The sequence below is a fragment of the Tursiops truncatus genome, chromosome 12 (assembly GCF_011762595.2).
Source record: "Tursiops truncatus isolate mTurTru1 chromosome 12, mTurTru1.mat.Y, whole genome shotgun sequence".
NCBI lineage: Eukaryota > Metazoa > Chordata > Mammalia > Artiodactyla > Delphinidae > Tursiops > Tursiops truncatus.
In genome coordinates, this window is record NC_047045.1 from 88,488,867 (window position 1) to 88,503,394 (window position 14,528).

General features: G+C 38.9%; 1 pseudogene; it reads right to left on the reverse strand.

Annotated features, from left to right (window-relative positions):
- Positions 1–435: 435 nt before the first annotated feature.
- On the reverse strand, positions 436–6,064 carry LOC109552860 (vacuolar protein sorting-associated protein VTA1 homolog pseudogene; annotated as a pseudogene).
- Positions 6,065–14,528: the final 8,464 nt, after the last annotated feature.

Here is a 14,528-nt window from a genome sequence, read left to right on the forward strand (position 1 = left end):
GGCCTCTCAGGCCAGGGGTGAGAGGGCCGCCCCAGTTATGCAATCAGCCTTGCAGACTCGGCCTCCTCACAGAGGAAATGTGACCACACCTCCCCTTCTAGATGACTCATTCCCAGACCTTCATCCCGACAGGCAGGGTTGTGTCTGTAGCTGCCTGAAAATATTCTTTCCGTTTCATCATAGTTTAATATTCTATAGACTTGAGCTCTTCAACAGATAATTGAAACCATCCTGAGCCTCTCAGGACAGGAGCCCACTGAGGAAAGTCTAATAAGATGTTTCCGAATATTACATATGGCTAATGTATATGTCAGACCTTTTACATGACTCATTTGACATCCATGTTTGACATTTAAACTTTAAAAGCGGGGGGGTTATTACCAAATGATTAATCAAAACATTCAAAATAAGAGCATTTTACAAACATGACTAAATCATATGGTTTTAATTTATTCATTGCAAGATAATAATTAAAATTAGGTGGACTGAATCAGAATCTCAGACAAAGTATATTATGCACTCCCATGAATTTCTTACAGTTTAAATAGTTTCTGCATTCACGTCAACACCATTTCTAAGGTGACGCTTCCTTACATGAAAACAAGAAGAGTTCCACAGTTTCAAACATCCTATAAGCATCTGTTTAACACAGATGTATTTCAGAGCCACGCAGAAATACTCCACTGTATGAACCAATCTTTACTTGAAGGAGTAGCATGGACTCGATACACTACTTGTTTACCCATTTCCTTAGGTTCCCAGTGGTCCTCTCCAGGGTGGTTGTGTGAATCTCTCTCTCCTAAATGTCACCGCATAGAACCCATACGCAGGAACTGGACTTGATTTTTTTTTATAAAATATGTTGAAGTACAATTTACATACATTCTTTAAGGGAGGAAGGAATTGATACAGGACAGAAATTTGGATCTTTCTGAAAAAGGAAGAGCATTGGAGGAAGAATAAATTAAGGTAAAATGAAATCCTTTATTTTTCATATTTTAATTGATCTAAAAGAAGCAGTTTGTTTAAAATAACGGTAGTAACAATATGTTGGGAATTAATATTATGTGGATAAAGGGAATAAATGACAGGAGGGAGATATTGGGAATAATTTATAATGAGGTACATACATTATTTGTGAAGTAGGAAAGTGGTATTTGAAGGTGGACTTACATCCACTGAAAATTCGTATTGCAAACTCTAAGACAACAACTAAAAATGTTTATTAAAAATGTATAAATAATATGCTAAGAGAGGAGATAAAATAAAATCATAAAGTGCTCAATTAAAACCAGAGAAGGCAGAAAAGGTAGAAGAAAAAATAGAAATAAAAAACAAGCACAGGGCTTCCCTAGTGGCGCAGTGGTTGAGAGTCCACCTGCCGATTCAGGGGACACGGGTTCGTGCCCCGATCCGGGAAGATCCCACATGCCGCGGAGCAGCTGGGCCCGTGAGCCACAATTACTGAGCCTGCGCGTCCGGAGCCTGTGCTCCGCAACGGGAGAGGCTGCAACAGTGAGAGGCCCGCGTACCACAAAAAAAAAAAAAAAAAAAACAAGCACAATGAATAGAAAATAGTTACAAACATGGCAGATATTAATCCAACTATATCAGTTATCACTTTAGATGCGAATGATCTAAATATGTGTTAAAATACAGAGAATTCAAGAGTGGATGATAAAACAAGACTCAACTATTATGTTGTCTACAAGAAATCCACTTTAAAAACATAAACTTCCACAGATTAAAAATAAAGGGATGGAGAAAGATGCACCCACGGTAACACTATCCAAAAGAAAGCTGGATTAGCTACACAAATTTAAAAGAAAAAAAAAACTTCACAAGAAAAATTGTTGAGGATAAAAAGGACATTAAATCATGGTAAAAGAGTTAATTTCCAAGAAGACATACAACACTTAAAATGTATGCATGTAACAACAGAGCAGCAAAATATGTGTGGCAAAAACTGACAGAATTGGATGTGGAGAGATAGAGAGACTCACTATTATAACTGGAGACTTTAATTCTCCACTTTCAGTAACTGATAGATCAAGAAGACAGAAAAGCATAAAGGAGAGGTTTGACCTGACCAAAACTATTAATCAGCTTGATCTAATTGGCATTTATAGAGTATTCTATCCAACAATAACTGTAGATACATTCTTCTTAACTCACCTGGAACATTCACCAAAATAAACAACATTTTGGCTCATAAAACACAATTGAATTTTTTTATATATACAAAAGAATCCTTGTTTATATTTTTACGTTGCACAAATGCAGGTGACACAGTAGGTCCACAATTCCCATCATTACGTGTAAATTAACAGCTAAAAATCTAAACTCATGATCATCTACACGATTCATAGTCATGCTCTGCGGAATCCACATGGCGTCAGAGGAGAACCTAACATAAAACGCCAAGATTCCAGGTATGACTATAATGTCCTTGTTCACTCTCTGGTACATGCAGTCAAACCGCCTATGAAGTAATTCACCTCAAGCTTCAGTGGATAAAAGAAGCAGCTGAGAACCAACAGCATTCTTAAGTCTAAACGTGAATCTGCCCCCTTGTCTTGTTAAATTTCCTTCCATGAAAGTTTAAACTTTTAATACAACTATGTTTTACATGAATATAAATCAAAGTTTAACATAATCTCTTTCATATTCACCCTGTAATATGAATAGTCCAACGGCTGGTAAGCTAGAATAGTTCAACAATCTTTATTACAAATTAAATTTAGGATTTTATAGCAAAGTAATAGTATGTTCATCCGAACATTATAAATTTGAACAAATTCTCTTAATGTATACAAATTAAGGTGCAAAGCTTATTCCCAACATGTAATTTGTATGTGCTCTCATTTTTTTGAAGCAGGGTGCAGCGGGCATTTTTAGGACCCAGCTTGCAGCAGCCCTACATCCCCAGAGATTGTTGGGTCCACTAATGGCAGTGGAAACTGATCGAAGCTGCATCAACGGAGTCTGCATGCAGATTTCATTGTCAGAGTCAGCAGAAATGAAGTCCTCCTTAGAACCGTGCTGCGATCGGCTGAAGATTGAGTAACCGATCGTTGGCTCCGCAGGCCAAAGTTACACGGCTCTGCTGCACAAAGGCTTCACTCTCTGCCTGCAGACAGTAACCTGAGGGCCTCTGAAGGCTCTGCGCAGCAGGGCTGAACGTTCGCATTGCTGTGCACCGCCAGCCAGCACGCCTGCCGTGCATCTGAGCTCGAGCCACGTCCTCTGGTGTTAGAACAGTATCCCCGCCGTGGAAACTGTGGATAAATGGCCAGATGAACCCATGGCCTAGGTAGGACAGTACCCGATTCACCTGTGCTGTGAGGCACTGCTGCCGCTGTATCCGCCGGGGCGTGTGCACGGAGAGGGCTCTGTTCCGGAACAGCTGCCTGGGGGCGTGCTCTCTGAGTCCTCAGTTGAAGATGAAGATGGTTCTGATTCAAGTGGGTCAAGTGGGTTGAGGGCGGCCCCACCTTCATTTTCTTCAACATCAGTATCTTTCCAATTCTAACAGGTCTTCCTTGAGGCGTCTCCCTATGCTTTAAAAAAGTATGGACATATGTCACCCCACCTTGTATATTTTCTATGTTTCACACTGTCATCAGTGAGTTCTCCAAAGACTGTCATGACAGCTATTAAGGATTTGCAGGATAGACGGACTTGATCTTGTGAAAACAACCGGCGCTATCTTCATTGTTTGCACACAGAAACATTTCAGAGCATAATTCTCCAAATGGACAGAACCAGCTATTTCTTGAGTAACAATTTTATTACCACTCAGCTGTTTCTTAAGAGCTTTGAACTGATCCATTCGCTTTTGATAAAAATTCACATTTAGGAGTTTTACTAACAATCTTCATTCCAATGTGCATAACATGTAAATGGCAGTGGTCAGCCACCCCAGACGACACTGCCTGCTTTTACACTGTGGGGGGTGGGGCTCATCACTCCAGGGGCCACTGTCTTCTGCTCCACAGTTGAACAATTTTAAAATAATAAAAAGCATACAAAATATGCTCTCAGACCACAGTGGAATTAAACTGGAAAAAAGTAACCAAGATACCTGGAAAATCCTCAAATACTTGGAGATTGTACTGGGTTGAGCAGGGCACCACCCACCCCCCCAAATTCATGTCTACCTGGACCCTGTGAAAGTGACCATATTATTAATTATTCTGTTAGTTATATTAATAGAATATAAAAATGGAATAGAATAGAATAGAACATAATATTTTAAACTGGGTGGTAATGAAATTGGTATAAGAAAATTTGTGGGACGCAGCTACTGCTGTGATAGAAAGTAAATTTTAGGGAAGTTTATTTTAGGAAAGAAAAATGACCAACTCAGTGATCTAACTATACAAGTGAAGAATTTTATAGAAAAAGAGAACAAACCGAACTTTAAAAAAACAGCAAAGGAAAGGAGATTTTAAAAATCAGAGCAAATAGTATGAAATGGAAAAGAAAACACACACAATAGAGTAGTTACAAAATCAGAAACCGTTACTCTGAAAAGACTAAACAGCAACAACAAAAATGTAAAGCCCCAGAAACACAGAATGAGAGAAAAAGAAAGAAGGACAAAATTACCTCTACCAGAAAGGAAAAGCAACAAATGTCTAAAACACTGGTATAGACAATTTATGGTTTAATAAATTTGAATATTTAGATGAAATGGATAAATTCCTAAAATAACACAGCTGATTAAAACGGACACTTTTCAGTGTTTTTGGGTCCATGTGACTCTGTAAATCCCCCCCACATTTTTGCCCTCATAGTAGCTGTAGTTTGCTCCATCACTAGTAATAGAATAGTTCTTACCTTACACAGCGTACCTGTAAGTCGGACAATAACAAGGGAGCGAGCACGCACTGTGTCTTTTTATGGAGTTTCATCATCCCAGGTGATCGCTTTTATATGTCACTCATTCTCTATTCAACAAGTACTTACTGGGATCTGCTGAGTCAGGCCCTGGGGCAGAATCATGAGTAAAGCAGGCATAATCTTTCTCATTGTTCTCATGGGGTTTGAAGTGAGCAATACTGTATTTTTAAAAGTTATATATTTCCTGTGCCTATATATTTGCACTAAACAAATCATAACTCTTATGACTAAAAACACATGATTAGTTAAATATAGAAAATGTAATTTTGTTGTACCCCTGAAACCAACACAACATTGTAAATTAACTGTATCCCAATATAAAATAAAAATTAATTGGGAGATTGGGATTGACATATATCCACTAATATGTATAAAATAGACAAGTAATAAGAACCTATTGTATAAAAAATAAAATTCAAAAAAATTAAGTAAAAAGAAAGAAAATCTATTAAAGTTGATGATATGCTTGCAACATGCTTAGTCAGGCTCACAATACGAAACATCCTGTAGATGAAGTCAAATACCTTAATTTTATAAAACATACCCAATCCCTCATGAAGATACACCCAGGAGCAGTCAGGTAGCGCATCGCACTTGAAAGAGAAACGCCCTCATGCTGTTTAAGATTCAGCCACGGGGGCGATGGTGAGTGGCTGTTAAAGTGCAATGGATAAAACTGTCTTATCAAAAGAAGCTAAGAATTTCTTAATCGTACTTGATTAATGAGTTCAATATTGGCATTCTGTTAAACCTCTACAATTTGCCTGGGAGAGATTACAGGCACACTACCTTTGTTCATTCTGCAGCCTAGTTCATTCACATGGATAAACACGAGGGAGACTTATTTGTGCAACTTTAGAGCAGGATAAAAATAGTTAGGTTTAGACTGTTTTTGAACACTCTCTGTACACTGACAGCGGTTTTGATAATGGCGACCCAACAGCAGAACGTCCACAAGAACACTGGTCACGTAAATCTGGGCTGAAATGTACACAAGAGCGTGTTTCAGACAAAGTGAGCACTAGTTCTTAACCAAGGCCCTCACCCTACTTCTACTTCTCTGCTCACTAAGCTGTGGTTTGACATCTGATGTATTTTTTTTTAAGAGTTGCTTTTAATAACTTGGATAATAAATTCCAGAACTTATTTTTTAAAAAGTAAACTTTCTCTACATCTGTGCCTCTATTTCTGCTTTGCAAATTAATTCATCTGCACCATTTTTCTAGATTCCACATATATGCATTAATATATGATATTTGTTTTTCTCTTTCTGACTTACTTCACTCTGTATGACAGACTCTAGGTCCATCCATGGCTCTTTGGTGACCTAAATGGGAAGGAAATCCAAAAAAGAGGGGATGTATAGCTGATGTATGTATATGTATGTGTATGTATAGCTGATTCATTTTGCTGTACAGTAGAAACTAACAAACACAACATTGTAAAGCAACTATACTCCAACAAAATTAATTTTTAAAAAAGAAACTTTCTATTTTGAACAATTTTAGTTTACAGGAAGAATGGGAGGTGCATACAGGAAGTCCCCGTGGACTCCCTCCTGCAGCCCTGTGACTGGTGGTCAGACCTCAATGGGCAGCTTTCTCCGGGGATGGGGACAGCACCGGTCTCAGGGCAGTCTGTGGGTTACGTGCCGTAATAAATTCTCAAGTACTCTCTGTGCATGTTTACAGCTGTCTGTGTGTTCTGTTAGCTCAGCCACGTTCCTTGGCATCTCTCACCTAAGAATGTGGGGTTGGGATGTTCATGGTCTCCATTAGAATTTATTGTCATGCACACAGACTCCCAGGTACCAGCAAGGCCCCTGGGGGAAGTTCCGGGGTGGGTTCAGGTGTCAGTGTGTCCTGTAATCACTGGATGTGATCACCAGATGAGCCATCTATGACACTGGTGAGCTGCTGAACAACAGACTCTCCAGGTTTGCTTCCATCCCAGGTTTGCTCGATCTCATCTTCAAATCTGAAACAAGGGTCTCAATATTTTATTTTATTTTATTTTATTTTATTTTATTTTATTCTATTCTATTCTATTCTATCCTATTCTATTTGAAACATCTGACAAATCAACAAACTGAATTCCAGAACATCAACATCAGAGACCCAAGTCTTCTCAGGCCACAGCTAATCTCACTTTCCGTGCTTAAAGACCAAGCTTTCAAATTATTCAACTTTATTATAAATACTTTCTGCCACATTTTGCCTCAGAGTAGAGCAGGAACATCAAGGAAAAGAGATTAGATTAAAATCTGAGTCTAATTAAAACATGTTTCCTAATGGAAACAGATAGGAGCTGTTGGACCCTGTATCACTCACCATCTGCTTAGTTGTTCAGCAGGAGCAGTATATTTAGCAGCGATGCCAGAAATGGAAAAGGCGTGTTCTCAGGTCAAAACCACCGCAAAGACAGGATGCCTACCCTTGCTAAAGCCCTTATTAAGTCACATTGAGAATGACTTAATTTTCTGATGAATCATAGAGATATCAACACCAGTTGTGTGTGTGTGTGTGTGTGTTTAGGTATCTACTTTTCTATGTATTTTTAACCAATGCATTATATCTCTCATTTTTAATGTAAAATAATGGTATTATGTTTCAAAAGTCATATAGAAAAAAACAATGATTGAATTTTCATAAATAAGAGACGGTTGGTTTATTTCATTTTTTCTTCTTACAATATCTAATACCTAGTAATCAAAACACCTGTTCAATCAGAAATGTGCCGATTTATTAAATAAGAAAAGTGCCAAGCACAGCCCTCTTAGAAATAGAAGACTAGGTATCCTTTTAGAGCAAATAATAGAACATTTATATGAATATATGTTTACACACACATTCTATTCATTGAAGCAATTGGTCCAACAAAACCAAAGTTTGTCATTTTAGCAATTCCTAGAAAGGGGGAGGTATCTGCTGGTAGTATTTGAAATTCTTCTGTAAAAATGATTTGTCCTTTCTCCCTCATTTATTTATTTATAAAAGGTATCACTTTTAAATACCCATTTTAAAAATTTACTTGTATATAGAGATACAACTTATTTTTGAAAAATTATGTTTGTATCCAAAGTTTTAGTAAGTTTGCTTATTATTGATTCTAGCAGTGTATTTATAGATTGTAGACTATTTTGAGTTTTATGTGCACATGATTATGCCATATGCAAAAATGACAATTTTATTTCCTCTATTCCAACACCTTCCAGACTCGAGAAGTGGGATAAAATAAATTTCTGTTTTTTAAGGCACCCACTTGGTGGTATTTCATTGCAGAAGCCCTAGGAGGTTAGTACATCTCCCAACCTCTTTATCCTCTCTTTCTGGGATTCTAATTACCATTTGTTAGACTATCCAATATTGGTCCACAGGTCCCAGGCTCTGTCATTTTTTTTTAAATCTCTTCTTTCTCTTTCTTCAGATTGGTCCATTTCAGTTATCTCTATTCAAGCTCACTCTTTCTTTTGTCACCTCCATTCTGCTAGTGAGATCATTCAGTAATTGTTTTTACAGATTGTATTTTCAGTTCTAAAATTTCTATCTGATACATATTTTAAAAGTTATTTCTGCTTATCAACTAATAATTCCTATATTTCCATTCATTTCAAGTGTTTTATTTTTTCTTTTAATTCAAAGAGCACAGTTGTAACAGCTGGTTTGCCATCTTCCCTAATTCCAACATTTCAGTCATCTCAGGGTTGGCTTCTTTTAATTGTGTTTTCTCTTAAGACTGGGTCACATTTTCTTGTTCTTTCTATATTCAGTAAATTTCGATTGTATGCTGGACATTGTCTCGTCACATTTTTTGGCATAGTCTCTTGGTTATACTTTAATCTTCTGGACACTGTTGTTGGTTTTGTTCTAGCAGGTTGACCACCTGGTTAAATTCGGACTGTAAGTTCTTTCTCACCTATCATGAACACTTTTTCAAATCAAATTTAATTCTCTAAACCCTTGCTATGCTGAACTGGGTCTGCCCCACAGAGACATCCTTCGGAGGTCAGGATGAGACTGGCATGGACCACACACAGAATAAATGGCCCCTTTCACAAGTGTCGCCTCTCCTGGATTCCTATCCACAGCCCCACAGGCTCCATCTGTGGGTCCTCCACCAGGAAAACAGGTGCTTCCATTGGAGTTTTAGCGGCCATGCAGCTTCAATTTTGAGTTTCTGTTGACATGTCTTTAAGTTTTACTGATCTTTTATTCTACATGTTCAATCTTCTCTTAAGCTCTCTGCTAATTTCAGATACTTTTTTAGCTCTAGAGTTTCCATTTGGCTCTTTTTCACTGTTTCCCTTTCTCTACTCAGGTCCCTTCTGTTTACTCAACACGTACATCTTTACTTTAAATCTATGAGCGTGTTTATAGTAGCTCTTTTAAAGTTCCTTTCCATCAATCTAACGTATGTGCCACTTGGGGGTATGTTTCTATTTATTTTTTTTTCTATCCTCTTTATAGACCACATTTTCCTGATTCTGTGCCTAACTAGTGATTTTTTAAAACTGTTTATCCATTTGATTCGATTAAGGACATGGTGAATGTTGGTTGGTTAAAAGCCTGGGTCATTTTTTCTTCTTTTAAGAGTATTGAGTTTTTCAAAGCAGCCACTGAGGCACATGTGACATGAGGCACTCACTTTGGGTTGTGAGGTCAGAAGTTACAGATTTCTGAGTCCTGCACTCCCACTTTCTTTACTTCTCTCGTCCCCTGCACTCTCCAAAGCTGAAGCCAAAGCAAAGGCTCGAAAGCCAAGAAAGCAGTGTGGAAAGGTGTCACAGCCACAGGGAAAAGATTCACTTGCTGACTTCCCTGGTGCCACAGTGGTTAAGAATCCACCTGCCAATGCAGGGGACATGAGTCCGAGCCCTGGTCCAGGAAGATCCCACAAGCCGCGGAGCAACAAAGCCCACGCGCCACAACTACCGAGCCCGCGTGCCACGACTACTGAAGCCCACCTGCCTAGAGCCCGTTCTCTGCAACAAGAGAAGCCACCGCAATGAGAAGCCCGTGCACCGTAATGAAGAGTAGACCCCGCTTTCTCTAGCTAGAGAAAGCCCGAACGCAGCAACAAAGACCCAACGCAGCCAAACGTAAATAAATAATTAAAAAAACAAAAAGATTCACTTGTCACGCACCTTCCAGTGGCCCAAGACACTATAACCCTGAAAGTGGTCCAAATGCCCTCGGAAGAGGCCCCCAAGGACAAGCTTGGAGAAACGAGCTTGACCACTATGGCTTCCTCAAGGTCACCCTTGATTGCAGAGCTCAAAGCCAGCAGGCAGGACAAGCAGGCTGTGGAAAGGGTCTATGGCATTTGTGCGGCCAAGGTCAACAGCTGAGGAGGCCTGATGAGGAGAAAAAGCCATGTGTGCAACGGGCTCCTGGCTACATCAAATGCGGCATTCCTAGGTTCCCCACTGCATCCCGAGGGTGTCAGTGAGGTCTACCCACTCCTATTATGTGCATCCATCTTTATCAAAATCCCAGGAAAAAGTTTTCAGATTTGGTTACACTACCTTCCAGGTCAGGTAATTTTTTTTTTTGCGGTACGCGGGCCTCTCACTGTCGTGGCCTCTCCCGTTGCGGAGCACAGGCTCCGGACGCGCAGGCTCAGCGGCCACGGCTCACGGGCCCAGCTGCTCCGCGGCATGTGGGATCTTCCCGGACAGGGGCACGAACCTGTGTCCCCTGCATCGGCAGGTGGACTCTCAACCACTGCGCCACCAGGGAAGCCCAGGTGAGGTAATTTTTATCATTTTATGTATAGTGACTTCTGAAGATATCATTTATAGTTTTCCATCATTTACAATATTTGGGAAGTGAAACTAGATACTGTATAGAGTGTGATCTCAAGAAAAAGGCTTATTTCTAATCATGGCATATTAACTATCTTTCATCTACTACCTACTCCGCCAACCTGACTCCATCAACATTATCTTGCAGGAAATCGCATCATAGAATTTCATCCGTAAATAGTATAGTACGTATTCCTAAAATACAAGGTCTATTTAAAAAATTAACCAAACTATCGTCATACCTTGAAAATTAGCAATTGTTATTTTCAAATATTCTGTCAGTGTTCAAATTTTCATGTCTCATGTCACTTTTTAAAATACTGATTAAATTACGATCTGAACAAGATTCACTTACTGTGATCAGCTGATACATCTCTTAAATCCCTCTTATTTCTATAGGTTCCACATCCACCTTTTTCATTTTTCCACATGATTGAAGAAACAGGATTGTTTGTCTTCGAGCGTTTTTCACAGCCTGACCTTTGGTGATTGTATACTCTGGTATCCTTAACAGACTCCCTGTCCTCTTTCCTTCCTATAAATTGACAATTGAATATAGAGGCTTGATAAGGTCCTATTTTGATTCTCTTTACTTTGGGAAAGTTTGCGTTATACAAGATGGATTACTTTTATCCAAAGGAGGCACAAAGTGTCTAGCTACCATTTTTTGTGATGTAAGCAACCACTGACGGTTAATGTCTAGATTAATTCATTCATTAGTATTTACAAAATAATCATATTTTCCCAATCCTGCTTCATGCATTAGCCAACGCACTCCCACAAAAGTAAATCTCCCTGGTCTGTGATGGGTTGACTTATTACAGGAAAGGAAAGATAAATGCCAAGTTCTTTATGTTTTTGTTTTATCATTTTTCAAAATAATGATTTAGTTCATTAGCATCCTCACCGGGCACCAATGCATGGGTCAGGTTGACCTCTGTGATCCTTTGATGCCATCCTAGCTGTCTGGGACAGCTTCTTTGCTACGTGCAAGGTCCAATGGTCCAGGCTTATCTTATATGTTACTTATCCAGGTCTAAATACAGCATTTCTTCAAGAAGCCTGACTCCTTCTGGTGGGAAATAATATATCAGGACCTGAATTTGGACACTAGAGGTGCTCATGACCACTAGCCATTATTTTTAGGCCATTTCAGTGGACAAAATTAGGGGCTCTTTTTTTGAAATATAAAATACATCATGAGTTCATTCTGATGTAGCCAATTACATTCGTAATTCTGGGTTTGTACTAAACCTTTTATATCTTACATCTGTGCTTTCTTTATCCTGTTCCAAGAAACTTTGTTCTAAATAATTCTGTAAATGACAGGATGAAATAATATATAATTACTAATTTTCCTTATCCCACAATACCACACTCAAAATTCTTAGAATAAAAATGTTAACATGCCTATCCTACAATATGATTACAACAAAAAAGTATTAGCTTTTTATGGTTTTTATCCTTAATATATACTTTACAAAAAATGTATAATATCCTGTGTTTTAGAGTCACTTTAACGTTTTTCTCTGTGTGGTTATGTCACCAACTGTATACACGTTAAAATTCATTTGTTTCTTTGTGTTTGGATTTTTCGAAACTGAGCTTTAAAATTTATTTGCATTCCATGCTTATGTACACAATTTTTATGACTCCAGAGTCAAATGTACAAGCGAAGTTGTATTCAGAGACGTCTGGCTCCTGTTTTAAGATTTAAAAAATCATGTATCCAATACCCTATTACCACCTCTCCTATAGTTCAACAGTTTTAAAGTTCTCTAGCTTATTATAAGGAGAGATATATGTATTTGTATCCTTTTTTAAAGAAAAAGTGGTATATTATACTCTGTTTTCCATATTGACATTTTGTTTTAATGCAAAAAGCTATGCAATATGCAATCATAGCCCAAAGCATGTTATTTAGCTCCCATTTGTAGAAAACTACCTACGTGGAAGTGGAGGAAACTATTATTGAATGATTATTGAATTACTCAATGATGTGATTATATCATTGGCACATATATGTGCCAGATATTTTATACTCTTCATCTCATCTACTCCTCAAAATTATATCATCAAAGGAAAGGTTGTCTCCAATTTAAAGATGACACAACTGATCCTCAGCGGTAATGTCCTGAACACCAGACACCTAAGAAGCCACCTGTTAATATGTAACCCAGGCATGTCTCACCCAACCCGGGCCCTTCCCACTGTGCTGCAGGGTGCGTGGTGCCCAGGGTCTACGTTCAACGTCTCAAGTTGCCAGTTTACAGTGAAAGACCCCTGGACATTCTTTCTAGCTCCAAGTTGGCCATTTGCTGCTATAATTATTAAAATAAAATTTTAACAATTTTCTTTCTTTAACCAAAGGCATTCCATTTTTGACCATTTAAAGGAATGACTCAATGTTAGACAATTCTGCTCACTTGGCCAATTTCCAAGAAAGAAAATAAAAAGTTTAAAATAAATGTGTGTCTGTCCTGTGTGAAATGTTCAGGTGATGATCCCAGGATATGTTTCCAGGTGAAATTCTCACCAATGTGCCGTGTTCATCAAAGGGTCTCATCTTCCTATAGGCATCACATTTGAACACAAGCTGAGTAACCAGACTCCAGCAGTTTGGGCAAAGGTTTTTAAAACATCGACAGGAACATTCTGTACAAACTCATTCCCATGAAAGGAACCCTAGCGTTAGTAACAGACACTGAAGATTAGTGAATGGCTCCTCAACAAAGAAATCACACTGAGTGACCAGCCATAGATGTTTGCTTTGTGTTGCCATAAACATCTGCAAACGTTTTACAGATTCTTTATATAAAAAAAAACAAGGAAAATATTAAAAGTAGAGCTAAGAAGATTTTCTGTGACTTCTGTGCTGAGGAATTGCTGTTAAGCAGATTCACAAAGCAAAACACAGTAGCTTCGCTCAGGGTTGGGTAATTAACCGCTGCTTGAGAAACAGCAGGGATGGCCGTCCTCAGCTGTCTTACGGCTATTGGTTGACCGTTTGTCTTCCAATCACAAATCTTCATATGAAAACTTAATTCCCTATTGACTTATGCTCTTTCAAACCTGGGGGCGATTTCCTAGATTGTAAACTCTTAAAGAGCTTTATCACCTTGGGAAACGCGACAGATGTAGCAGGACGGCCAGCCCCTTGGTATTCTCAGCGTAGTGTAGATGCTTTACATTCATGCAAAAGATCTCCCAAGGAAGATATTTTTCAACAGAAAATATTGTAAGTGCTAAAATTAAGGACTTGAATTGGTTCCATTCTGGGCTGGGCTAGTGCCAGGTGGTGAAACTGGGACGAAAAAGGCACAGTTGCTGCTCTTCAGAAGCTCACAGGCTAAGTGAAAGGCAAGGACTGATGGCGGCAGGGACCGGGCACTAAGGAGGAGCGATGCAGGGATGCAGAAGACGTGGGGGCCGCATCCTGAGGGCAGGAAGTGCTTCTGAGCGGGAAAACCTTCATTCTGAACACATGCTGAGCAGGGGATCAGTACAGAATTTGTTTTTCTGAAAAAACATATATACAGTCCTGCAAAATACTTTGAAACACTAGATGAATTACAACCAAAAATTTTTAAATGCTTAGTTAAGCCCAAAGATATTGCACAGGGGATCCCCAGAGGTCAAGAACTAACACAGAAGAGGTACAACTGAATTTTTGGCTTCTCTGGGTGCAATTTTCACCCAACCAGAAACCTAAAGCCTTGGGTTTCACTAACTAGTCAGTTGAAAGGAGACAAGTCTTCAGCCAAAGAAAGTGAGCATTTGGAATAAATCCCCTGGCGTATATATAAGTTACATGAAGGAC